Source organism: Hyla sarda, chromosome 7 (assembly GCF_029499605.1).
Source record: "Hyla sarda isolate aHylSar1 chromosome 7, aHylSar1.hap1, whole genome shotgun sequence".
NCBI lineage: Eukaryota > Metazoa > Chordata > Amphibia > Anura > Hylidae > Hyla > Hyla sarda.
Window position 1 is genome coordinate 57,662,470 of NC_079195.1, and position 26,678 is coordinate 57,689,147.

At 45.7% G+C, this 26,678-nt stretch overlaps 1 pseudogene; it reads left to right on the forward strand.

Annotated features, from left to right (window-relative positions):
* The window catches only part of LOC130283127 (alpha-2-macroglobulin-like), a 198,526-nt pseudogene that overhangs the window by 117,942 nt on the left and 53,906 nt on the right, over window positions 1–26,678 (forward strand).

Here is a 26,678-nt window from a genome sequence, read left to right on the forward strand (position 1 = left end):
CATATTATGATGTATTTTATGTATTTTGTCTTCAGAGGCCATAAAGATACATGTAGATAGTGGTTCTCTTGAGGTGGATGGGAAATGTACTGAAGACCCAATACTGATAAAAAATGATGAAAGAAAAGATTCTGTTGAGAAAACAATTGTGGTCAAGTTGAGTCGTCTATTGTAAGGGTTTGTTCACACACGCTGGATTTGCAGATTGCAAACCTGAAACCTATTTTTCTTTTAAATATGTGGTACAGATCTGAGGCTTGCATTCAGATTTTTGCCAAGTATCTGGTGTGAGTGCACTAGATTCACACAGATTTAGAGAATTCATTCTTATGAAAAAATAAGTAGCATAATACTTTTCTGCAGCAGATATATTTGTATAGCACAGCCAAAAAGCCATGTGAACATTTTCATAGCAAGTGACTTATTATATAATGTTTTAACCAAGTGTTTTCCTGTTTAGTATGTAATGGTTATATTTGTTGAAAAGTAGAACAATGTCCAGCACAAAGCACGATGCAAGAAGAAATTTATTGTAGATACACACAGCAAACAGCAACACGGATCATGGAGTAGAGTGACGCGTTTCAGCAACCTTAGTCGCCTTAGTCATACGGTATGGTATGACTAAGGCGACTAAGGTTGCTGAAACGCGTCACTCTACTCCATGATCCGTGTTGCTGTTTGCTGTGTGTATCTACAATAAATTTCTTCTTGCATCGTGCTTTGTGCTGGACATTGTTCTACTTTTCAATTGTTCGTCCTCGTGGTGTCCGCACGAGTCCGTGCACTGAGGCGGCGGTGGAGAGCTGGACGATCTTTCTATGGTTATATTTGTTGTTCTGTTCGAAGTGCATAATTTTACATTTATCAGTGTTAAACCTTATTGACCATGGCAACCAAGCCTTCATCTACTCCACATTTATCTGCAGTAATATACACATATATATAGATATATATATAGATATATATATATATATATCTATATATATATATATATATATATATATGTATATATATATATATATCTCTGTAAGCTGCCCGTCAGGTAATTACCGTATTTTTCGTCCTATAGGCGTATAAGACGCACCCAATTTATAGGTGCAAAATCTAAAAAAATAAAGATTTTGAACCCAATAGTGGTCTTCAACCTGCGGACCTCCAGATGTTGAAAAACTACAACTCCCAGCATGCCCGGACAGCCAACGGTTGTAGTTTTGCAACATCTGGAGGTCCGCAGATTGAAGACCACTGCATAGGAGGTAATACCCACGTGTCCCCGCCGCTCCGGACCCTTCACCGCTGCCCTGGATGTCGCTCCATCGCTGTCGCCGTGTCCCCATCGCTCCGGAACGTCTCTGCTGCCGGACGGGTATCCTCGCTCTCCGTCACCGCCATCACGTCATTACACACGCCGACGCACGTACGCGACGACGTGATGATGAAGAAGGAGAGCGCTGGCCATACAGGGGATCCCTGAACGGAGAAGACACCGAGGAGGCAGGTAAGGTCCCTCCCGGTGTCCTGTAAGCACTAACCCTGCTATTCAGTTGGGCTGTTCGAGACCGCCGCGGTGAAATCGCGGCGGTCCCGAACAGCCCGACTGAACAGCCGGGTTAGTGTTACTTTCCCTTCAGACACGGTGGTCAGCTTTGATCGCCGCGTCTGAAGGGTTAATACAGGGTATTACCGTGATCGGTGATGTCCTGTATTAGCAGCGGGTCCCGGCCGCTGATGGCCGCAGGGGCCGCCGCGATAGGGGTGTATTCGCCGTATAAGATGCACCGACTTTTCCCCCCCCAGTTTTGGGGAAGAAAAAGTGCATCTTATACGGCAAAAAATACGGTAATAAACATATTAGGAAGTATAGGCAAGCACAGTGGTTGGCTAGCAAGAGACATTTTAGCAGGGCCGATGTGGGTAACATCGCTTCTTCTGTGGTGCTTAAATCCAAATAGCCACTAAGTCCACTTAGAAAAGATATCCAATTCTTAAAAAGGCTTCTGAAAAATAAAAGAAGCTGATTAGTTGTCTTGATTGGCAACATGTCTTCTTGTGCTAAATACTATGAGGGGAATTTACCAATCTTTTACTATGTAGTCTGGTTTTTACCCTGTTTTTTTCTACTTCATTTTTGACTTTGTGCGACAAATTTACTAAATTGTTGCACGGTATTAATAAATTTGGCACACATAGGCAAAAGTGGGAAATTTACTTCATGTAGTAGAAAAAATTGTCTGTTCCTCTTTCCTGCTGTCTGAATAGGTTTGGCTGCTAGGTTTCCTTCTGGATCTTTGGTTTTTGAGTTTTTTTTTATAGCTTTTTCACCACATCTAAATAATTCAATAACTAAATTGTAGTCATGCCTCAGAATAGTGGTAAATGGCGTTTAGTGTGTGTGTGTGTGTGTGTGTGTGTGTGTGTGTGTTTATTACATTTTTTTAACACAGTTTTTTTCTCCCTAAATGTACTTACACTTTTTTTTTGTTACTTCTTCTACAGATCCGTGTATCCTGTGGACTCCTTCGGATTCGGTGGACTACTTCGACGACCAGCGTTTTTCTTTGCTTGATGTTAATAAAATGGTTAACGAGGGCTTGTTGGGGAGTGTTTTTTTGTAATAATTTTTTTTTTTAAACCTGTTGTGTTTTTTTTTTTTTTTACTTTACTAGACAGGCTTAGTAGTGGAAGCTGTCTTATAGACGGAGTCCATTACTAAGCCGGGCTTAGCGTTAGCCACAAAAACAGCTAGCACTAACCCCCAATTATTACCCCAGTACCCAACACCACAGGGGTGCCGGGAAGAGCCGGTACCAACAGGCCCGGAGCTTCAAAAATTGCGCTCCTGGGCCTAGGCGGTAACAGGCTGGCGCCCACCCTGGTAACGTCAGGCTGTTACTGTTTGGTTGGTATTTGGCTGAGAATAAAAATAGGGGGGACCCTAAGTGTTTTTTTTAAATATATATTTATTTAAAAAAAAATGCATAGGGCCCCCCCTATTTTCATTCTCAGCCAAATACCAACCAAACAGTAACAGCCTGACATTACCAGGGTGGGCGAGGACCATTGTTACTGGCCCTCCCCAGCCTAAATAACGCCAGCCTGTTACCGCCTAGGCCCAGGAGCGCCATTTTTGACGCTCCAGGCCTGTTGGTACCGGCTCTTCCCGGCACCCCTGTGACGTTGGGTTTCGGGGTAATAATAGGGGGTTAGCGCTAGCTGTTTTTGTGGCTAACGCTAAGCCCAGCTTAGTAATGGACTCCGTCTATAAGACAGCTTCCACTACTAAGCCTGTCTAGTAAAGTAAGGAAAAAACACAACAGGTTTTAAAAAAAATTTATTACAAAAAACACTCCCCCACAAGCCCTCGTTAACCATTTTATTAAAATCAAACAAAGAAAAACGCTGGTAATCGAAGTAGTCCACCGAATGCGAAGGAGTCCACAGGATACACAAATCTGAAATGAGAAGAAAAAAAAAATGGGTTAGTACATTTATTATCACCTGCTCACACATCTCCCGCCCAGCCAGACTACAATTGCCAGCATGCCCTTACAGTAAGGACATGCTGGGAGTTGTAGTTGTGTGGTGCAGGAGATGTGTGGGCAAGTGACAAGCTTGTCCCCTGCCCCCAGCTGCAGGACTACAACATGCCCTTACAGCATGCCCTTACAGTACGGTGGGGCGGAGGCCAGGCACAGTGTTTCCCAACCTGGGACTTGTAGTTTTGCAACATCTGGAGGCACCCTGGTTGTTAAACACTGTTTTAGGCCAGTGTTTCCCAACCAGGTTGCCTCCAGATGTTGCAAAACTACAACTCCCAGCATGCCTGGACAGTCAAAGGCTGTCTAGGCATGCTGGGAGTTGTAGTCTTGCAACATCTGGAGGCACCCTGGTTGGGAAACCCTGACCTAAAACAGTGTTTCCCAACCAGGGTGCCTCCAGATGTTGCAAAACTACAACTCCCAGCATGCCTGGACAGTGAAAGGCTGTCTAGGCATGCTGGGAGTTGTAGTCTTGCAACATCTGGAGGCACCCTGGATGGGAAACACTGGCCTAAAACACTGTTTCCCAACCAGGGTGCCTCCAGATGTTGCAAAACTACAACTCCCAGCATGCCTGGACAGTCAAAGGCTGTCTAGACAGTCAAATGCTGGGAGTTGTAGTCTTGCAACATCTGGAGGCACCCTGGTTTGGAAGCTTGGGCAACTTACCGGCTTCCGTAGGATCCAGCGCCGCACGACGATCTCCGTCACCGATCGTCGCTGGAGCCTCGGAAGGGTAAGTGAACGTCTTCGCCAGTCCCCTTCAGCTGTCTAGTTTTGCAACAGCTGGAGGACTACAGTTTACAGACCACAAACCAGTGGTCTGCAAACTGTGGCCCTCCAGCTGTTGCAAAACTACAACTCCCATCATGCCTGGACAGCCAAAGGCTGTCCAGGAATGCTGGGAATTGCAGTCTTGCAACATCTGGATGCACCCTGGTTGGAAAACACTGTTTTAGGCCAGTGTTTCCCAACAAGGGTGCCTCCAGCTGTTGCAAAACTACAACTCCCATCATGCCTGGACAGCCAAAGGGTGTCCAGGCATGCTGGGAGTTGTAGTCTTGCAACATCTGGAGGCACCCTGGTTGGGAAGCTTGGGCAACTTACCGGCTTCCGTAGGATCCAGCGCTGCACGACACTGCCGCCCGACGATCTCCGTCAGCGATCGTCGCTTGAGCCTCGGAAGGGTAAGTGAACGTCTTCGCCGGTCCCCTTCAGCTGTTTAGTTTTGCAACAGCTGGAGGACTACAGTTTACAGACCACACACCAGTGGTCTGCAAACTGTTGCCCTCCAGCTGTTGCAAAACTACAACACCCAGCATGCCCTGACAGCCAAAGCCTTTGGCTCTCAGGGCAGGAGCCCGGGCTGAGATTACAGTGCAGCTGCCCGGGCTCCTCATACGGCCTCCCCGCTACCCCCCCCCCCCCCTTGTCTCCTGCCCGCGCAGCTCAGCTCCCGCTGCTACAAGACTACAACTCCCAGCGTGTCCTCACTGTAAGGGCATGCTGGGACTTGTAGTCTTGCAACAGCAGACAGATGGAAGTTGTGTGGTGCTGGCAGGTAAGAGGGGGGGGGGGGATATAAATCACTGCAGTGTCCCGTAGCGCAGTGAGGGTAGCGGGGAGAAAGTATGTCGGAGCCTGGGCGGCAGTAGCTTTTCCTGCTCCATGTTGGAGCTGGAGTAAATTTAGTCATTTTTTTACGGCCGTTGCGACAGTTTATTGCGCAACTGCGACTGTCTCAGTTAATAAATTCCTGACCACTGCAAGTCAAAACTGAAAACTTGCGTAAATTAAGCGGGAAATTGTTTTTTTTACTTTCTAGCTCTTGCTAGAGAAAGTCGCACAAAAAATAGGGTAGGCGCAATTGCGACAATTTTGCGCCTAAAATAGTCAGAAAAAAATGACTAAACCCCTTAGTAAATGCCCCTCTATAACATTAGGTAGGCTTGGGGGTATTGGTGGACAGTAAGCTCAACTTTAGTGATCAGTGCCAGGCAGCAGCTGCCAAGGCTAATAAAGTCCTGGAATGTATTTAGAGAGGCATAGTTGCTTGTGACAGCGACATTGGAGTGTTGTGTCCAATTTTAGGACAAATTTTGTATATAGGAAGGACATGGCTTAACTAGAGAGGGTATAGAGGAGGGCGACAAAAATGATATGGGTGGATTACATGACCAAGACAGGTTATCAAGCTTGGGGTTATTTATTTGACAAGGCCATGACAAGGGGGCATCCTCTATGTCTAGAGGAAAGAAAGGTTTCCCCATCATCACAGACAGAGGTGCTTTACTGTAAGAGCATTGAGACTATGGGAACTATCTGCCACATGATGTTGTCATGTGGGACTCAATAAGCAAGTTCAAAGTGGACAAGGATATTCTTTTGGAAGAATATAATATTACAAGTTATTGATACTAGATTTTTGTGGATAGATCGTTCATCCAGGAATTTATTCTGATTGTTGGGAAGGAATTTTTCCTTCTGTTATGTGGCAATTGGCATCAGCCTCATAGAGGGTTTTACCTTCCTCTGAAATAACACAGTAGAGTTTTAAAGTTCATGGATATTATACAGGGTGGGCCATTTATATGGATACACCTTAATAAAATGGGAATGGTTGGTGATATTAACTTCCTGTTTGTGGCACATTAGTATGTGTGAGGGGGGAAACTTTTCAAGATGGGTGGTGACCATTGCGGCCATTTTGAAGTCGGCCATTTTGAATCCAACTTTTGATTTTTCAATAGGTAGAGGGTAATGTGACACATCAAACTTATTGAAAATTTCACAAGAAAAACAATGACGTGCTTGGTTTTAACCTAACTTTATTCTTTCATGAGTTATTTACAAGTTTCTGACCACTTGTAAAATGTGTTCAATGTGCTGCCCATTGTATTGGATTGTCAATGCAACCCTCTTCTCCCACTCTTCACACACTGACAGCAACACCACAGGAGAAATGCTAGCACAGGCTTCCAGTATCCGTATATACTGCTATATACTACTATATACACCGCAGGAGAAATGCTAGCACAGGCTTCCAGTATCCGTAGTTTAAGGTGCTGCACATCTTGTATCTTCATAGGATAGACAATTGCCTTCAGATGACCCTGAAGATAAAAGTCTAAGGGGGTCAGATCGGGAGACCTTGGGGGCCATTCAACTGGATATGTGAAATTGCTACATTATGATGTGTTTCCCTCTTTTTGCACTGAAGCTGGCACGTTCCCTGAGTTTTTCCAGCAAGATGGTGCACCACCACATTATGGGTGTCAGGTCCGAGCATTCCTAGATGAACAGTTTCCTGGATAGTGGATTGGTCATCGTGGGCCAGGTGAATGGCCCCCAAGGTCTCCCGATCTGACCCCCTTAAACTTTTATCTTTGGGGTCATCTGAAGGCCATTTTCTATGCTGTGAAGATACGAGATGTGCAGCACCTGAAACTACGGAAGCCTGTGCTAGCATTTGTCCTGCGGTGTATATAGTAGTATATAGCAGTGTATACGGATACTGGAAGCCTGTGCTAGCATTTCTCCTGCGGTGTTGCTATCGGTGTGTCAAGAGTGGGAGAAGAGGGTTGCATTGACAATCCAACACAATGGGCAGCACATTGAACACATTTTATAAGTCGTCAGAAACTTGTAAATAACTCATGAAAGAATAAAGTTAGGTTAAAAACAAGCACGTCATTGTTTTTCTTGTGAAATTTTCAATAAGTTTGATGTGTCACAATTCCTTCTACCTATTGAAAAATCAAAAGTTGGATTCAAAATGGCCGACTTCAAAATGGCCGCAATGGTCACCACCCATCTTGAAAAGTTTCCCCCCTCACACATACTAATGTGCCACAAACAGGAAGTTAATATCACCAACCATTCCCATTTTATTAAGGTGTATCCATATAAATGGCCCACCCTGTATATATTTGATTAAAATAATAATGGTATGTACTATACAAGTGAATAAGGAAAGGGATACAGAATAAAATAAAATATATTTGCTTCTCAAATTAAATCAGATATTTAGTATAGTAAAATGACATAGTAAAATTCCCTTGGGTAAGTCACAGGGCCCTTGTGACTACCCTCCGGCAATTTACAGTAACATAATTAAAGTAATAATAAAAAAGAATATAACAATACTGCTGCTAGTGATCAAAAGTACATAGTAATAGTCAAACATGATTAGAAAGGCATTATGCATCCTGTATTTAGTTGAAAGTAAATGTTTGTCTTTATAAGGCAGTATGGGTCGCCGTTGTAGTTAATCATTAATATGCATATTGTAATACTATGGCAGTGCAGATGCTGTTGTAGATACTAAAATACTGCACGAAGATCCTTAATAGAAGGAATTAGCTACTCACCTCCACATATAAAGCAAGATAATGAAAGTCAAATTATGAGCTGCACCTCTCACCTATCCCGATAGTGTTCCCAGCCCAGGAGATAGAAGGTCAGTGAGGCTCCGCTTGGCGCTGGTCCTAGAGTTGTCTGCACAACTCACATTGGATTGGGCTGTGATAAGCCGACAGTCTTCCGCTTCGACCGGAGATACAAGCAGAAATAGTTCTGACGGCGGTTGTCCTGATGGAAACTTCTTGTGAAGCGGGCACAGGTGATATAGCGGGGATGAGTAGTTGCGGTGTCCTCGTGTATCCACTAAGGAAGCTGTTTGATCGACAGGGCATTGATAATCAATATAGCCAATATCAAAGCAGCTGTATATGGTTATACATATATTCAGGTATAGGCTGGACGCGTTTCAAGACCTCCGTATGTATTTTCATCAGCAGCTCATTCAGTATCTCATTCAGTAATGGTTTTAGGACTCGTTTTGAAAAGGCTTTTTTAGGTATGGACAATGTCCAAAAGGACAATTGAAGTAAAATCAACCTCCAATGATTTCATTTACAAAATTAACACATTTTTGTAAGGGAGTAATCTATGTCATACAAGTCCATGCAACAAGCAATATGTGGGCAGGACATCATGAGCTCTAAAAACACAAATTTTGGAACATAGGTATAACATCAAAAAAGCAAAATAATAAGCATCCCTTGTCCACACGTTGCAAACAATTCCATCCAGGTAACCCCAACAAATTGAAATATACAGCTATCCAGTCAGTACAACAAGACTGGCGAGGAGGAAATTTCATAGGTAAAATGTCTCGAGCCGAATCCAGAAAAATGTTTTGAGTTCAGCTCTCTGGCACCCAAAGGATTGAACAGTTATCGGGAACTGGTTTTTTTTTTGGGATTGAACATCATAGGGGTGGCCCATTCAGATGGTCTGACAGACCCTTCGTTTGGTCCTCCCCCCCTGTGATCATAATAATCTACATATCCTTTCATTGTATATACATGTCATGTTTTACTGCCATTTTTATCCACATATATATTCTCATTCATATTTTTAAATTTCATTTTACATACAGTTTTTGACTGTAATTTTTATCTGCATGTATATTCCCATTCATCTCTTTTTGATCAAGATCGTATTTTATATACTCATTGTCTTTTTTATATTATTTATATTTTATGTCAGCAAATCTTTATTACTCGATTCCCCATATACATAAATTTGCCATTAATATAACATTTTGTCCTATCTATAAATCGCTACGATTAAGATATCGGTATGTCCTATTAAGTATAACAAAACTAAATCTGTTTTAATAGTGAATTCTTGCAGTATATATATATATATATATATATATATATATATATATATATGTGCTAACATACAGTATAAAGCAGTATTTCCTGTCTGAGGTGCCTCCGGGTGTTGCGGGGCTGCAGCTCTCAGCATGCCTGGATAGTTGTGGTTGAGAAATACTAATCAACTAGAGACAGAAAACAAGTAGACTGATGCAGATTTGCACTAATTAACAAAGGATGTGATGTCACTATTTAGGGGAGGAGTTAAGCCTATGTGTACTTTTCAAAATGACTCCTAAAACCATTACTGAATGAGGTACAGCATGAGCTGCTGAAGAAAAGACCTACAGAGGTCTTGAAATGCGTCCAGCCTATACCTGAATTTATGTATACCCATATACAGCTTCTTTGATATTGGCTATATTGATTGCCAGTGCCCTGTCGATGAAACAACTTCCTACATGGATACACGAGGACACTGCAACTACTCATCCCCGCTACATCACCTGTGCCCGCTTCACAAGAAGTTTCCATCTGGACAGCCGTCGGCAGAACGATTTCTGCACGTATCTCCGGCCGGCCCAATCCAGTGTGAGTTGTGCAGACAACTCTAGGACCAGCGCCAAGCGGAGCCTCACTGACCTGCTATCTCCTGGGCTCCGAGAGGGGCAGCGCAGCATTTGACATTCATTATCCGGCTTTATATGAGGAGGAGTGAGTAGCTAATTCCTTCTATTAAGGATCTGTGTGCAGTACTTTAGTATCTACAACAGCATCTGCACTACCATAGGATTACAATATGCATATTAATGATTAACTACAACGCCGACTACAAGTCCCATACTGCCTTATAAAGACAAACATTTACTTTCAACTAACTACAGGGCACATAATGCCTTTCTAATCATCTGTGAATATCACTATGCACTTTTGATCACTAGCAGCAGTATTGTTATATTCTTTTTTTATTATTACTTTCATTATATTACTGTAAGTAGCTGGAGGGTGGTCACAAGGGCCCTGTGACATACTCAAGGGAATTTCTACAATATCATGTTATTATAATAAATATCTGACTTTAATTTGAGAAGCAAATCTATTGTATGTTATACTGTATCCCTCTCCTTATTTACTTGTATGGTACATATTAATATTATTTTATTGAAATATATATAATATCCATGACCTTGAGCCCCAAATCCATATATTTATTTCTATAGTTTCTGTACACCGTGGGTATAGGTGCCAGTTGGGCATCTCAGGTCTTTGTGGTGACTAGTCTGACAAGAGCCTCTCCAATTTTATCTATACAGTACAGTTTTAGGTTGAACTTAAAGGGGTGATCCAGGGAAGTAAAGAAAAAGAAAAATGCCCCAAAGCCACCACAATACATATTCTGTGTACCCTGTAGATCTCCTTGTGACTTTGCCAGCCCCTGTGGCCCCTGTTGTCTTCTGAATATTATTTTTCCTTGCTTGCAGCTCAGACTACAACTCCCAGCAGTCAGTGCAGCTTTGTGTAATGGCTGTCAGCCAATTGTTCTTAATATCTGTGTGCATGTTGTGCTGTTGTAAACACAGTCAGCAGCACTCACTGTACATACCTTTTCTTTCAAACTATGCTTCCCAAGCAATAAATCATGCTATGCTGTGAATGGCAGTCGTCAGTGATTAGATCTACAACAGGCAAAGAGCAGTGTTATGTGCTGAGTTGTAACTGAGAATATTCACAGGAAACACTGGCAAAATCCTAACACGGGGAGGGAAGGGGAGGTGTGGCTGTGAAGCCAGAGCCTTAGACCAGACAGAAATCACATGGTGTTTGTCTTCCAGGATGGTGGGGGTTAGTCTCAGTGAGGGCTTGCACAAACACAAGGTGACATGTTTCTCTCACTCCCTGCATGTTAGTGACAGCTAAAAAAGGGAAACTGCTCTATATAACTGATGAATGATATTTAGACAAATAAATAGATTAGTGAGAGGGAAAGGGTGGGTTTAGTTCCCCGGAGTACCCCTTTAGTGCACTTTTGCCTCTTAAAAAACTGTTATTTGTTTATGCAAATTAAAGTAAATTAGGGAAGAAGTAAATTATTGTAAGTCATAGCTGGTCTCTCAGTTTTCCATCTAGTCCTGTATTTAAATAAACACCCTGACATCCAGTGCCCAAAACATATGCATTCCCAGCACCCCCCCCCCCCCCCTTACCTTACTAAGTTGTGGACTCCAGCAATATAATTTTGTCTTTCTTTTCAGCCAAGGGGACATGAAGAAGAAAAAACACAGACATTTATTTTATACCCATCAGGTAAAAAAAAAAATTCCAGTGTTGTTTATTGACTTCTAGAAAGTGAACTTTAATATTTAAAGGGGTATTCCTGGCAAAAAAAAATGTTTATACATCAACTGGCTCCGGAAACTTTAACAGATTTGTAAATTACTTCTATTAAACAATCTTAATCCTTCCAATAGTTATTAGCTTCTGAAGTTGAGTTGCTATTTTCTGTCTAACTGCTCTCTGATGACTCACTTCCCGGGAGCTGTGCAGTTCCTATGGGGATATTCTCCCATCATGCACAGCTCCCGGGACGTGACATCATCATTGATCAGTTAGACAGAAAACTTCAGAAGCTAATAACTATAGAAAGGATTAAGATTTTTTAATAGAAGTAATTTACAAATCTGTTTAACTTTCCGGAGCCAGTTGATATATGAAAAAAAGTTTTTGCCTGGAATATCCCTTTTATGTGTTTCCTTAGTCTCATGATGCAAATATTAAAATTTTTTTGTGTGCAAATACCTCGGAGACTAAAGAGGAAGTCTGCATTGCCCCTTCTCCCCTCACTACAGGTATAGGTGCTTCGTGCCGCACAAGCTGTGCACATCAGGAAACAGTGGGGGGAAATGGTGTTATCAGACTAATCTGCAATACGTATATTATAGTTGATATATAGTCTATACATTATAGTCCATATAGTCTATACATTATAGCCCATATAGTCTATACATTATAGCCCATATAGTCCATACATTATAGCCCATATAGTCTATACATTATAGCCATATACTCTATACATTATAGCCCATATAGTCTATACATTATAGTCCATATAGTCCATACATTATAGCCCATATAGTCTATACATTATAGCCCATATAGTTTATACATTATAGCCCATATACTCTATACATTATAGTCCATATAGTCCATACATTATAGCCCATATAGTCTATACATTATAGCCCATATAGTCTATACATTATAGCCCATATAGTTTATACATTATAGCCCATATAGTCCATACATTATAGCCCATATAGTTTATACATTATAGCCCATATACTCTATACATTATAGTCCATATAGTCCATACATTATAGCCCATATAGTCTATACATTATAGCCCATATACTCTATACATTATAGTCCATATAGTCCATACATTATAGCCCGTATAGTCTATACATTATAGCCCATATAGTCTATACATTATAGCCCATATAGTCCATACATTATAGTCCATATAGTCCATACATTATAGCCCATATAGTCCATACATTATAGCCCATATAGTTTATACATTATAGCCCATATAGTCCATACATTATAGCCCATATAGTCCATACATTATAGCCCATATAGTTTATACATTATAGCCCATATAGTTCATACATTATAGCCCATATAGTCCATACATTATAGCCCATATAGTTTATACATTATAGCCCATATAGTTCATACATTATAGCCCATATAGTCTATACATTAAAGCCCATATAGTCTATACATTATAGTCCATATATTCTATACATTATAGCCATATAGTCCATACATTATAGCCCGTATAGTCTATACATTATAGTCCATATAGTCTATACATTGTAGCCCATGTAGTTCATACATTATAGCCCATATAGTCCATACATTATAGCCCATATAGTTCATACATTATAGCCCATATAGTCCATACATTATAGTCCATATAGTTCATACATTATAGCCCATATAGTCCATACATTATAGCCCATATAGTCTATACGTTATAGCCCATATAGTCCATATATTATAGCCCATATAGTCTATACATTATAGTCCATATAGTCCATACATTATAGCCATATAGTCCATACATTATAGCCCGTATAGTCTATACATTATAGTCCATATAGTCTATACATCGTAGCCCATGTAGTCCATACATTATAATCCATATAGTCCATATGTTATAGTCCAAATTGTCTGTACATTATAGTCAATAAAGTCCATACATTATAGCCCATATAATCTATACATTATAGCCCATATAATCTATACATTATAGCCCATGTACTTCATACTATAGTCCATACAATATAGCTTATATAATCTATACATTATACCCCATATAGTCCATACATTATATTCCATATAGTCAGTCCATTTTTTATAGTCCATATTGTCCCTACATTATGGTCAATATAGTCCATACAATATGGTCCATATAGTTCATACATTAAAGCCCATATTGCCCATACATTATAGTCCATATACTCCATACATTATAGTCCATATAGTTCATACATTATAGTCCATATAGTCCATACATTATAGTCAATGTAGTCCATACAGCATAGTCCATACATTATAGTCTATATAGCCCATACATTATAGTCCACATGCTCCATATATTATAGTCCATATGGTCCATACATTATAATCCATATATTCCATACATTAAAGTCCATATATGTCTCAAATTTTTTCCCAGCACTTGACCCCTGATTACATGTACAAGGCAGGAAGTAACTGTATATACCTGAACTCTTACATGCATTGGAGCTGAAATATCCAGAAAGCTTCCCGTTTATGAAGTATAACTTGCCCTTTGGAGAAATATTTACAAATTCCTGAAAATTAACAAAATTCCTGTTATGCTTCAAGGTCAAATGATGGGAAACACTACGGGGGAGATTTATTAAAACCTGTGAAGAGGAAGAGTGGTGCAGTTGCCCATAGCAACCAAATCAGATTGCTTCCTTTTTTTCAGAGGTTGTCGTTTTTTTTTATTTTTTATTAAAGAAACGATCCTGTTGGTTGCTATTGGCAAATGCACCATTTTTCCTCTACATGGGTTTTGATAAATCTTCCCCTATGTTTTACAAGTTTACTGTTCACATTAAACCTGTGATTGTTGCTCCTTCTCCTCAGTGTCGGTGAGGTTTACATTTTGCACTTCAACGGAGACGACGAGCTGTGAAATGTAGTTAAAGGGGTACTCCGGCACTAAGAAATCTTATCCCCTATCCAAAGGATAGGGGATAAGATGCCTGATGGTGGAGGTCCCGCCGCTGGGTGGAGCTGTGATGTTACAATGCTCTGGCCCCGTGATCACCAGTCATCAGACCCGGAGCGAACATGCTCCGGGGACTAATTGTAATGGGGTACTGCGTGCAAGATCACGGGAGTCCCCAGTGGTGGGACCCCCGCGGCCAGGCATCTTATCCCCCATCCTTTGGATAGGAGATAAGATGTGTTAGCACCGGAGTACCCCTTTAAGATAAATAAGAACGTCATGGACAGGAAATATTTGCTGAGTGAAGTTTTATCTTATCCCTAGAGGAAGCAGGGCATAAATGTACGCCCTGGCTGCCTGGTACTAAACACACCAGGGTGTAGGTTTACACATATGCCTATTATTTTTTTTTCACTGTCAAGTTTTTTTTTTTTTTTTGTGGTTTACATAAATGAAGGCCAAAGGAAACAAACACTAAGTATTAGGGTTAGTAAAACTTTCCCATTGAGTTGCATAAAGCTTATTGCTCTCTAAATGTCTAATATATGTTCATAGTTATTAGTTGATGTGTTACTTAATCGTTCCTTTTAGTGAAAAGTGACATCAGTTGTGTGAGTCTATAACATATTTCTATGGTATCTTTCATGTAACCCACCAGAAAATAAAGAAGACGTCCATATTACCTTGAATCTTCCAGAGAGACTAGTAGAAGGTTCGGAACGTGCACACGTCATCATTCATGGTGAGTATCTTATCTTATAGGTAATTGGATGTTTTGGTAGTCTACAGTATGTGTACATTATTTATAACATGTCTTTCCAGGTGATCTCATGGCCAATATCATTCTAAACTTGAAGGATATTATACATTTGCCTGATTCATGTGGAGAACAGAACGCAGCAAAGTTTGCTAGATATGTTTATGCACTGGAGTATCTCGAGAGCATACAAGAGCTGACACCCGAAAAAAAGGCCAAGATGATCGAATCATTGGTTGAAGGTGAGTGAATGTTACTCTATAGGGGATATCTACTAATAAGGAGATCATCTAAACTTACTAAAATAGTTGCTCCATCAGAATAATTTCTCACTATATTCTCTGTAAGGGCATATCAGTGTCATAGAAGGAATTCTCCCCCATATGGGGCCCACAAAAAGCCAATAACTCTCCATGGCATTTATCAACTATCCACAGGATTAGACAGGATAATAACGTTCCCCTAGTGTCCTGTGTGACTGCTACATTAAACTTTGAGCAGTCACACTACTGCACACAAGTCACTCAGGAACCTTCATTCTCTTAAACAATGGGGGCCCCGGCAGTCAAACCCCCTGAATCTTGCAGTGTTTATAGTTTATTGATACCTCCATTCCCTAGATATTGGGGTGTATCTGCTTGTCTGACAATTAAAAGGGGTGCTCCCATAGAAAACTTTTTTTTTTTAAATGAACTGGTGCCAGAAAGTTAAACAGATTTGTAAATTTCTTCTATTAAAAAAAACCCTAATCCTTCCAGTACTTTTTAGGGGCTGTATACTAAAGAGAAATCCAAAAAAGAAATGCATTTCCTCTTATGTCATGACCACAGTGCTCTCTGCTGACCTCTGCTGTCCATTTTAGGAACTGTCCAGAGCAGCATATGTTTGCTATGGGGATTACTCCTGCTCTGGACAGTTCCTAAAATGGACAGCAGAGGTCGGCAGAGAGCACTGTGGTCATGACACCAGAGGAAATGCATTTCTTTTTTGGATTTCTCTTTAGTATACAGCCCCAAAAAAGTACTAGAAGTGATCTACAAATCTATTTAACTTTCTGGCACCAGTTGATTTAAAGAAAAAAAAAAGTTTTCCACGGGAGTACCGCTTTAAGAGGAATCAGTCAGAGGGACATATATGTAAATATAATACTGTGTGTACTGAGATGCATGAGTAAGATACAAAGTGCATACTGTTACACTGAGGGGCATGTATGAGGCTTATGCAGCAGGATCCTATGAGATGTATTTCCAAGATCCTACAAGTTGGTGTAGGGGATGATGAGGGTAATATTACATGGATGGCTTTGTGTAATCGCATTGGTGCCCAGCTGTGAGCTTCCACAGCATACACGGCTCTGCATCTCATTGCCCATTTTTGCTGTAGTACTAACAGTAAGTTGTACCTTAGTGATAGCGGGGGAGGGGTGGGGCACATCCTTACTTTTCCGGCCATCATCCATTATATATACACTGCTCAAAAAAATAAAGGGAACACAAAGATAACACATCCTAGATCTGAATGAATGAACTAATCGTATGAAATACTTTCGTCTTTACATAGATGAATGTGCTGACAACAAAATCACACAAAAATTATCAATGGAAATCAAATTTGTCAACCCCTGGAGGTCTGGATATGGAGTCACACTCAAAATCAAAGTGGAAAACCACACTACAGGCTGATCCAACTTTGATGTAATGTCCTTAAAACAAGTCAAAATGAGTCTCAGTAGTGTGTGTGGCCTCCACAAGCCCGTATGACCTCCCTACAACACCTGGGCATGCTCCTGATGAGGTGGCTGTCTGTGGTGCAACGTGGCGTTGGTGGATGGAGCGAGACATGATGTCCCAAATGTGCTCAATCGGATTTAGGTCTGGGGAACGGGCGGGCCAGTCCATAGCATCAATGCCTTTCTCTTGCAGGAACTGCTGACACACTCGAGCCACATGAGGTCTAGCATTGTCTTGTATTAGGAGGAACTCAGGGCCAACCACACCAGCATATGGTCTCACAAGGGGGTCTGAGGTTCTCATCTCGGCACCTATTGGCAGTCAGGCTGGAGGGCTGTGGTGCCACCCCACACCATTACTGACCCACCGCCAAACCGGTCATGCTGAAGGATGTTGCAGGTAGCAGAATGTTCTCCACGGCGTCTCCAGACTCTGTCACATGTGCTCAGTGTGAACCTGCTTTCATCTGTGAAGAACACAGGGCGGCAGTGGCAAATTTGGCAATCTTGGTGTTCTCTGGCAAATGCCAAACATCCTGCACGGTATTGGGCTATTAGCACAACCCCCACCTTTGGAGGTGCGGCCCTCATGCCACCCTCATGAAGTCTGTTTCTGACCGTTTGAGTGGACACATACACATTTGTGGCCTGCTGGAGGTCATTTTGCAGGGCTCTGGTAGTGCTCCTCCTGCACGCCAGCATTAAAAAGTGACCAAAACATCAGCCAGGAAGCATAGGAACTGAGAAGTGGTCTGTGGTCATCACCTGCAGAACCACTCCTTTATTGGGGGGGGGGTGTCTTGCTAATTGCCTAGTTTCCACCTGTTGTCTGTTCCATTTGCACAACAGCATGTGAAATTGATTGTCAATCAGTGTTGCTTCTTGAGTGGACAGTGTGATTTCACAGAAGTGTAATTGAAAGGAGTTACAGTGTGTTATCTTAGTGTTCCCTTTATTTTTTTAAGCAGTGTGTAATCAATATGACAAAGCCAAGTGTTCTTATTTGTTACTCATTCAGTGGCAGGCCTTGTTAGGCGAATCAACAAACTATTAACACCTCTAAATTCAAGGTATCTTAAAGGCGTACTCCGGCCCCAAGACATCTTATCCCCTATCCAAAGGATAGGGGATAAGATGTCTGATCGAAGGGGTCCCGCCGCTGGGACCCCCGCAATCTAGCATGCAGCACCCACCTGTAAGTATTGCTGGAAGCGCTGGAGGCTATTAGTCTTATGCCTCACGACTCCGCCCCCTTTTGACGTCACGCCCCACCCCCTCAATGCAAGTCTGTGGGAGGGGGCGTGATGGCATGTGCTCCAACCTTCTGCCACTGCTCTCAGCAACTACTGCAACCAAGGGGGAAGACGTTTTTTATTGTCCAGGTAGGGTTGCGCTGCTGTAAAATTGTGTGTCGGGCAGAGGGTTGGAGTGCCTCATATGTGAGCAGTGCACTCCACCTCATGATAGCTGTTGTGACTTCTCAGAAGATGCATGTTACGCCTAGCGCTCCGGGTCCCCGCTCCTCCCCGGAGCGCGTACGGCGTCTCTCTCTCCGCAGCGCCCCGGTCGGTCCCGCTGACCGGGAGTGCTGCACTGTCATGGCCGTCGGGGATGCGATTCGCACAGCGGGACGCGCCCGCTCGCGAATCGCATCCCAGGTCACTTACCCGTTCCCGTCCCCTGCTGTCATGTGCTGGCGCGCGCGGCTCCGCTCTCTAGGGCGCGCGCGCGCCAGCTCCCTGAGACTTAAAGGGCCAGTGCACCAATGATTGGTGCCTGGCCCAATTAGCTTAATTGGCTTCCATCTGCTCCCTGCCTTTATCTGACCTCCTCCCATGCACTCCCTTGCCGGATCTTGTTGCCTTGTGCCAGTGAAAGCGTTTTGTGTGTCCAAAGCCTGTGTACCAGTACTTCTGCTATCCACCCTGACTACGAACCTTGCCGCCTGCCCCCGACCTTCTGCTACGTCCGACCTTGCTTCTGTCTACTCCCTTGTACCGCGCCTATCTTCAGCAGCCAGAGAGGTTGAGCCGTTGCTAGTGGATACGACCTGGTCACTACCGCCGCAGCAAGTCCATCCCGCTTTGCGGCGGGCTCTGGTGAAAACCAGTAGTGACTTAGAACCGGTCCACTAGCACGGTCCACGCCAATCCCTCTCTGGCACAGAGGATCCACCTCCTGCCAGCCGGCATCGTGACAGTAGATCCGGCCATGGATCCCGCTGAAGTTCCTCTGCCTGTTGTCGCCGACCTCCCCACACTGGTCGCCCAGCAAGCCCGACAGATTGCCCAACAAGATCACCAGCTGTCGTACTTGACCACCATGACTCAGCAACTCCAGTTGCAGCTACAGCAGATTCAGTCTCAGCTACAGCAGCAGCAACCATCTCCTCCGCCAGCTCCTGCACCTCTTCCGCAGCGAGTGGCCACTCCTAGCCTCCGCCTGTCCTTGCCGGACAAATTTAATGGGGACTCTAAGTTTTGCCGTGGCTTTCTTTCGCAATGTTCCCTGCATTTGGAGATGATGTCGGATCAGTTTCCTACTGAAAGGTCTAAGGTGGCTTTCGTAGTCAGCCTTCTGTCTGGAAAAGCCCTGTCATGGGCCACACCGCTCTGGGACCGCAATGACCCCGTCACTGCCTCTGTACACTCCTTCTTCTCGGAAATTCGAAGTGTCTTTGAGGAACCTGCCCGAGCCTCTTCTGCTGAGACTGCCCTGTTGAACCTGGTCCAGGGTAATTCTTCCGTTGGCGAGTACGCCATACAATTCCGTACTCTTGCTTCTGAACTTTCCTGGAATAATGAGGCCCTCTGCGCGACCTTTAAAAAAGGCCTATCCAGCAACATTAAAGATGTTCTGGCCGCACGAGATACTCCTACCAACCTGCATGAACTCATTCATCTAGCCACTCGCATTGACATGCGTTTTTCTGAGAGGCATCAAGAGCTCCGCCAGGAAAAAGACTTAGATCTCTGGACACCTCTCCCACAGTCTCCATTGCAATCTGCGCCTAGGCCTCCCGCCGAGGAGGCCATGCAAGTGGATCGGTCTCGCCTGACCCTGGAAGAGAGGAATCGCCGTAAGGAAGAGAATCTTTGTGTCACGATGCCGGCTGGCAGGTAGTGGATCCTCTGTGCCAGAGAGGGATTGGCGTGGACCGTGCTAGTGGATCGGTTCTAAGTCACTACTGGTTTTCACCAGAGCCCGCCGCAAAGCGGGATGGTCTTGCTGCGGCGGTAGTGACCAGGTCGTATCCACTAGCAACGGCTCACCTCTCTGGCTGCTGAAGATAGGCGCGGTACAAGGGAGTAGACAGAAGCAAGGTCGGACGTAGCAGAAGGTCGGGGCAGGCAGCAAGGATCGTAGTCAGGGGCAACGGCAGGAGGTCTGGAACACAGGCTAGGAACACTCAAGGAAACGCTTTCACTGGCACGATGGCAACAAGATCCGGCAAGGGAGTGCAGGGGAAGTGAGGTGATATAGGGAAGTGCACAGGTGAACACACTAATTGGAATCACTGCGCCAATCAGCGGCGCAGTGGCCCTTTAAATCGCAAAGACCCGGCGCGCGCGCGCCCTAGGGAGCGGGGCCGCGCGCGCCGGGACAGGACCGAGGGAGAGCGAGTCAGGTACGGGAGCCGGGGTGCGCATCGCGAGCGGGCGCTACCTGCATCGCGAATCGCATCCCGGCTGGAAGCGGAATCGCAGCGCCCCGGGTCAGTGGATCTGACCGGAGCGCTGCAGTGGGGAGAGTGTAGCGAGCGCTCCGGGGAGGAGCAGGGACCCGGAGCGCTCGGCGTAACAGTACCCCCCCCCTTGGGTCTCCCCCTCTTCATAGAGCCTGAGAACCTGAGGAGCAGACTTTTGTCTAGGATGTTGTCCTCAGGTTCCCAGGATCTCTCTTCTGGACCACAACCCTCCCAATCCACTAAAAAAAAGGTTTTCCCTCTGACCTTTTTAGAAGCTAGGATCTCTTTGAGGGAGAAGATGTCCGAGGAGCCGGAAACAGGAGTGGGAGGAACAGATTTGGGAGAGAAACGGTTGAGGATGAGTGGTTTAAGAAGAGAAACGTGAAAGGCATTAGGGATACGAAGAGAAGGAGGAAGAAGAAGTTTGTAAGAGACAGGATTAATCTGACACAAAATTTTGAAAGGACCAAGATAGCGTGGTCCCAACTTGTAGCTAGGGACACGGAAGCGGACATATTTAGCGGAGAGCCATACCTTGTCTCCAGGGGAAAAAATGGGAGGAGCTCTTCTTTTCTTATCCGCGAACTTCTTCATGCGTGATGAAGCCTGTAAGAGAGAATTTTGGGTCTCTCTCCATATGATGGAAAGGTCACGAGAAATTTCATCCACAGCGGGCAGACCAGAGGGCAAGGGGGTAGGGAGGGGGGGAAGAGGGTGACGGCCGTACACCACGAAAAATGGGGATTTGGAGGAAGATTCAGAGACTCTGAAGTTATACGAGAATTCGGCCCATGGAAGGAGATCTGCCCAGTCATCCTGGCGGGAGGAAACAAAATGTCGTAAATAATCACCCAAGACCTGGTTAATTCTTTCTACTTGTCCATTGGATTGGGGATGATATGCAGAAGAAAAATTTAATTTAATCTTGAGTTGTTTACAGAGAGCCCTCCAGAATTTAGACACGAATTGGACGCCTCTATCCGAGACGATCTGCGTAGGCAACCCGTGAAGACGAAAAATGTGTACAAAAAATTGTTTAGCCAACTGAGGCGCTGAAGGAAGACCAGGAAGAGGGATGAAATGTGCCATTTTGGAGAATCGATCAACGACCACCCAAATAACAGTGTTGCCACGGGAAGGGGGTAAATCAGTAATAAAATCCATACCAATCAGAGACCAAGGCTGTTCGGGGACAGGCAGGGGATGAAGAAAACCAGCGGGCTTCTGGCGAGGAGTCTTATCCCGGGCACAGATAGTGCAGGCTCGCACAAAGTCCACAACATCCGTCTCCAGAGTCGGCCACCAATAGAAGCGGGAGATGAGTTGCACAGATTTCTTGATACCCACATGACCTGCGAGATGGGAGGAGTGACCCCATTTGAGGATTCCGAGGCGTTGGCGTGGAGAAACAAAGGTCTTTCCTGGAGGAGTTTGCCTGATGGAGGCTGGAGAAGTGGAGATCAGGCAGTCAGGTGGAATGATGTGTTGCGGAGAGAGTTCAACTTCTGAGGCATCCGAGGAACGAGAGAGAGCATCGGCCCTAATGTTCTTATCGGCAGGCCGAAAGTGAATTTCAAAATTAAATCGGGCAAAGAACAGAGACCACCGGGCCTGGCGAGGATTCAGCCGTTGGGCAGACTGGAGGTAGGAGAGGTTCTTGTGGTCGGTGTAAATAATAACTGGAAATCTTGATCCCTCCAGCAGATGCCTCCATTCCTCAAGTGCTAATTTGATGGCTAGAAGCTCTCGATCCCCGATGGAGTAGTTCCTCTCCGCCGGAGAGAAGGTCCTAGAAAAAAAACCACAAGTGATAGCATGCCCGGAAGAATTTTTCTGCAGAAGAACAGCTCCAGCTCCCACTGAGGAGGCATCAACCTCCAATAGGAAGGGTTTGGAAGGGTCAGGTCTGGAGAGCACGGGAGCCGAAGAAAAGGCAGACTTGAGTCGTTTAAAGGCGTCTTCCGCTTGAGGAGGCCAAGACTTGGGATCAGCATTTTTTTTGGTTAAAGCCACGATAGGAGCCACAACGGTAGAAAAATGTGGAATAAATTGCCTGTAATTGGCGAACCCCAAAAAGCGTTGGATAGCACGGAGTCCGGAGGGGCGTGGCCAATCTAAGACGGCAGAGAGTTTGTCTGGATCCATTTGTAGTCCCTGGCCAGAGACCAAGTATCCTAGAAAAGGAAGAGATTGGCATTCAAACAGACATTTCTCAATTTTGGCATAGAGTTGATTGTCACGAAGTCTCTGAAGAACCATACGGACATGCTGGCGGTGTTCTTCTAGATTGGCAGAAAAAATTAGGATATCGTCCAGATATACAACAACACAGGAGTATAACAGATCACGAAAAATTTCATTAACAAAGTCTTGGAAGACAGCAGGGGCGTTGCACAGGCCAAAGGGCATGACCAGATACTCAAAGTGTCCATCTCTGGTGTTAAATGCCGTTTTCCACTCATCCCCCTCTCTGATGCGGATGAGGTTATAAGCACCTCTTAAGTCCAGTTTAGTAAAGATGTGGGCACCTTGGAGGCGATCAAAGAGTTCAGAGATGAGGGGTAGGGGTAGCGGTTCTTAACCGTGATTTTATTAAGACCGCGGTAGTCAATGCAAGGACGTAGGGAGCCATCTTTTTTGGACACAAAGAAAAATCCGGCTCCGGCAGGAGAGGAGGATTTACGGATAAAGCCCTTTTTTAAATTTTCCTGGACGTATTCAGACATGGCAAGAGTCTCTGGGGCAGAGAGAGGATAAATTCTGCCCCGGGGTGGAGTAGTACCCGGGAGGAGGTCGATAGGACAATCATAAGGCCTGTGAGGAGGTAGAGTCTCAGCTTGTTTTTTGCAGAAAACATCCGCGAAGTCCATATAGGCCTTAGGGAGACCGGTTACTGGAGGAACCACAGAGTCCCGGTAAGGGTTACTGGGAACCGGTTTTAGACAGTCCTTGGAACAAGAGGGCCCCCAACTCTTGATCTCCCCAGTGGACCAATCCAGGGTTGGGGAATGAAGTTGAAGCCAGGGAAGTCCAAGGAGAATTTCTGAAGTGCAATTGGGGAGGACCAAAAGTTCGATCCTCTCGTGATGAGATCCGATGCTCATTAGAAGGGGCTCCGTGCGGAAACGTATGGTACAGTCCAATCTTTCATTGTTTACACAATTGATGTAAAGGGGTCTGGCGAGACTGGTCACTGGGATGTTGAACCTGTTGACGAGAGAGGCCAAAATAAAATTTCCTGCAGATCCAGAGTCCAAGAAGGCCACAGTAGAGAAGGAGAAGGCAGAGGCAGACATCCGCACAGGCACAGTAAGACGTGGAGAAGCAGAGTAGACATCAAGGACTGTCTCACCTTTGTGCGGAGTCAGCGTACGTCTTTCCAGGCGGGGAGGACGGATAGGACAATCCCTCAGGAAGTGTTCGGTACTAGCACAGTACAGGCAGAGGTTCTCCATGCGGCGTCGTGTCCTCTCTTGAGGTGTCAGGCGAGACCGGTCGACCTGCATAGCCTCCACGGCGGGAGGCACAGGAACGGATTGCAGGGGACCAGAGGAGAGAGGAGCCGAGGAGAAGAAACGCCTCGTGCGAACAGAGTCCATATCTTGGCGGAGCTCCTGACGCCTTTCGGAAAAACGCATGTCAATGCGAGTGGCTAGGTGAATGAGTTCATGTAAATTAGCAGGAATTTCTCGTGCGGCCAGAACATCTTTAATGTTGCTGGATAGGCCTTTTTTAAAGGTCGCGCAGAGGGCCTCATTATTCCAGGATAATTCTGAAGCAAGAGTACGGAATTGTACGGCATACTCGCCAACGGAAGAATTACCCTGGACCAGGTTCAACAGGGCAGTCTCAGCAGAAGAGGCTCGGGCAGGTTCCTCAAAGACACTTCGGATTTCCGAGAAGAAGGAGTGTACAGAGGCAGTGACGGGGTCATTGCGGTCCCAGAGCGGTGTGGCCCATGACAGAGCTTTTCCAGACAGAAGGCTGACTACGAAAGCCACCTTAGACCTTTCAGTGGGAAACTGGTCCGACATCATCTCCAGGTGCAGGGAACATTGGGAAAGAAAGCCACGGCAAAACTTAGAGTCCCCATCAAATTTATCCGGCAAGGATAGGCGTAGACCAGGAGCGGCCACTCGCTGCGGAGGAGGTGCAGGAGCTGGCGGAGGAGATGACTGCTGAAGCTGTGGTAGTAACTGCTGTAGCATAACGGTCAGTTGAGACAGCTGTTGGCCTTGTTGCGCTATCTGTTGTGACTGCTGGGCGACCACCGTGGTGAGGTCAGCGACAACTGGCAGAGGAACTTCAGCGGGATCCATGGCCGGATCTACTGTCACGATGCCGGCTGGCAGGTAGTGGATCCTCTGTGCCAGAGAGGGATTGGCGTGGACCGTGCTAGTGGATCGGTTCTAAGTCACTACTGGTTTTCACCAGAGCCCGCCGCAAAGCGGGATGGTCTTGCTGCGGCGGTAGTGACCAGGTCGTATCCACTAGCAACGGCTCACCTCTCTGGCTGCTGAAGATAGGCGCGGTACAAGGGAGTAGACAGAAGCAAGGTCGGACGTAGCAGAAGGTCGGGGCAGGCAGCAAGGATCGTAGTCAGGGGCAACGGCAGGAGGTCTGGAACACAGGCTAGGAACACACAAGGAAACGCTTTCACTGGCACGATGGCAACAAGATCCGGCAAGGGAGTGCAGGGGAAGTGAGGTGATATAGGGAAGTGCACAGGTGAACACACTAATTGGAATCACTGCGCCAATCAGCGGCGCAGTGGCCCTTTAAATCGCAAAGACCCGGCGCGCGCGCGCCCTAGGGAGCGGGGCCGCGCGCGCCGGGACAGGACCGAGGGAGAGCGAGTCAGGTACGGGAGCCGGGGTGCGCATCGCGAGCGGGCGCTACCCGCATCGCGAATCGCATCCCGGCTGGAAGCGGAATCGCAGCGCCCCGGGTCAGTGGATCTGACCGGAGCGCTGCAGTGGGGAGAGTGTAGCGAGCGCTCCGGGGAGGAGCTGGGACCCGGAGCGCTCGGCGTAACACTTTGTCTGTACTGTGACAGTACCGAACATTTTTTGGTGGATTGCCCCATCCGTCCTCCACGTCTGGGAAACGCACGCTCGCACCCAGCTCTCGTGGGTGTGGCGTCTCTTGATGCTAAGTCGGCTTCTCCACGTCTCACGGTGCCTGTACGGATTTCTTCTTGAGCCAGCTCTTCCCTCTCAGCCGTGGCCTGCCTGGACTCTGGTGCCTCTGGGAATTTTATTCGGGAGTCCTTGGTGAATAAATTCCGCATCCCGGTGACCCGTCTTGTCAAGCCACTCCACATTTCCGCGGTCAACGGAGCCAGGTTGGATTGCACCGTGCGTTTCCGCACGAAGCCCCTCCTAATGTGCATCGGACCTCATCATGAGAAAATTGAGTTTTTGGTCCTCCCCAATTGCACTTCTGAAGTTCTCCTTGGACTACCCTGGCTTCTACACCATTCCCCAACCCTGGATTGGTCCACAGGGGAGATCAAGAGCTGGGGTACCTCTTGCTTCAAGGACTGCCTTAAACCGGTTACCAGTACTCCCTGCCGTGACCCTGTGGTTCCTCCTGTATCCGGTCTCCCTAAGGTCGTTATGGACTCTGCCCGCCTTAAGAAGTGCCTCTCCCCCCCTCCCAGTCCAGTCAGGCAAGCCTCGGTGCCTCCTCATGGCCCTCGTCCTGGTGTCACACTGCCCCGTGCCAGGCCTCGCCCTCTGCCCTCCCTCCCCATTCCCACTCCTGCTGTACTGCCTGCCGTTGAGGAATCCCTCCATCCTTTCCCGGTGTCCTCATCCCAGGGGAGGCAGTTACCGGACAAAGAGAAGGGGAGACCTAAGGGGGGGGGGGTACTGTTACGCCTAGCGCTCCGGGTCCCCGCTCTTCCCCGGAGCGCGTACGGCGTCTCTCTCTCCGCAGCGCCCCGGTCGGTCCCGCTGACCTGGAGCGCTGCACTGTCATGGCCGTCGGGGATGCGATTCGCACAGCGGGACGCGCCCGCTCGCG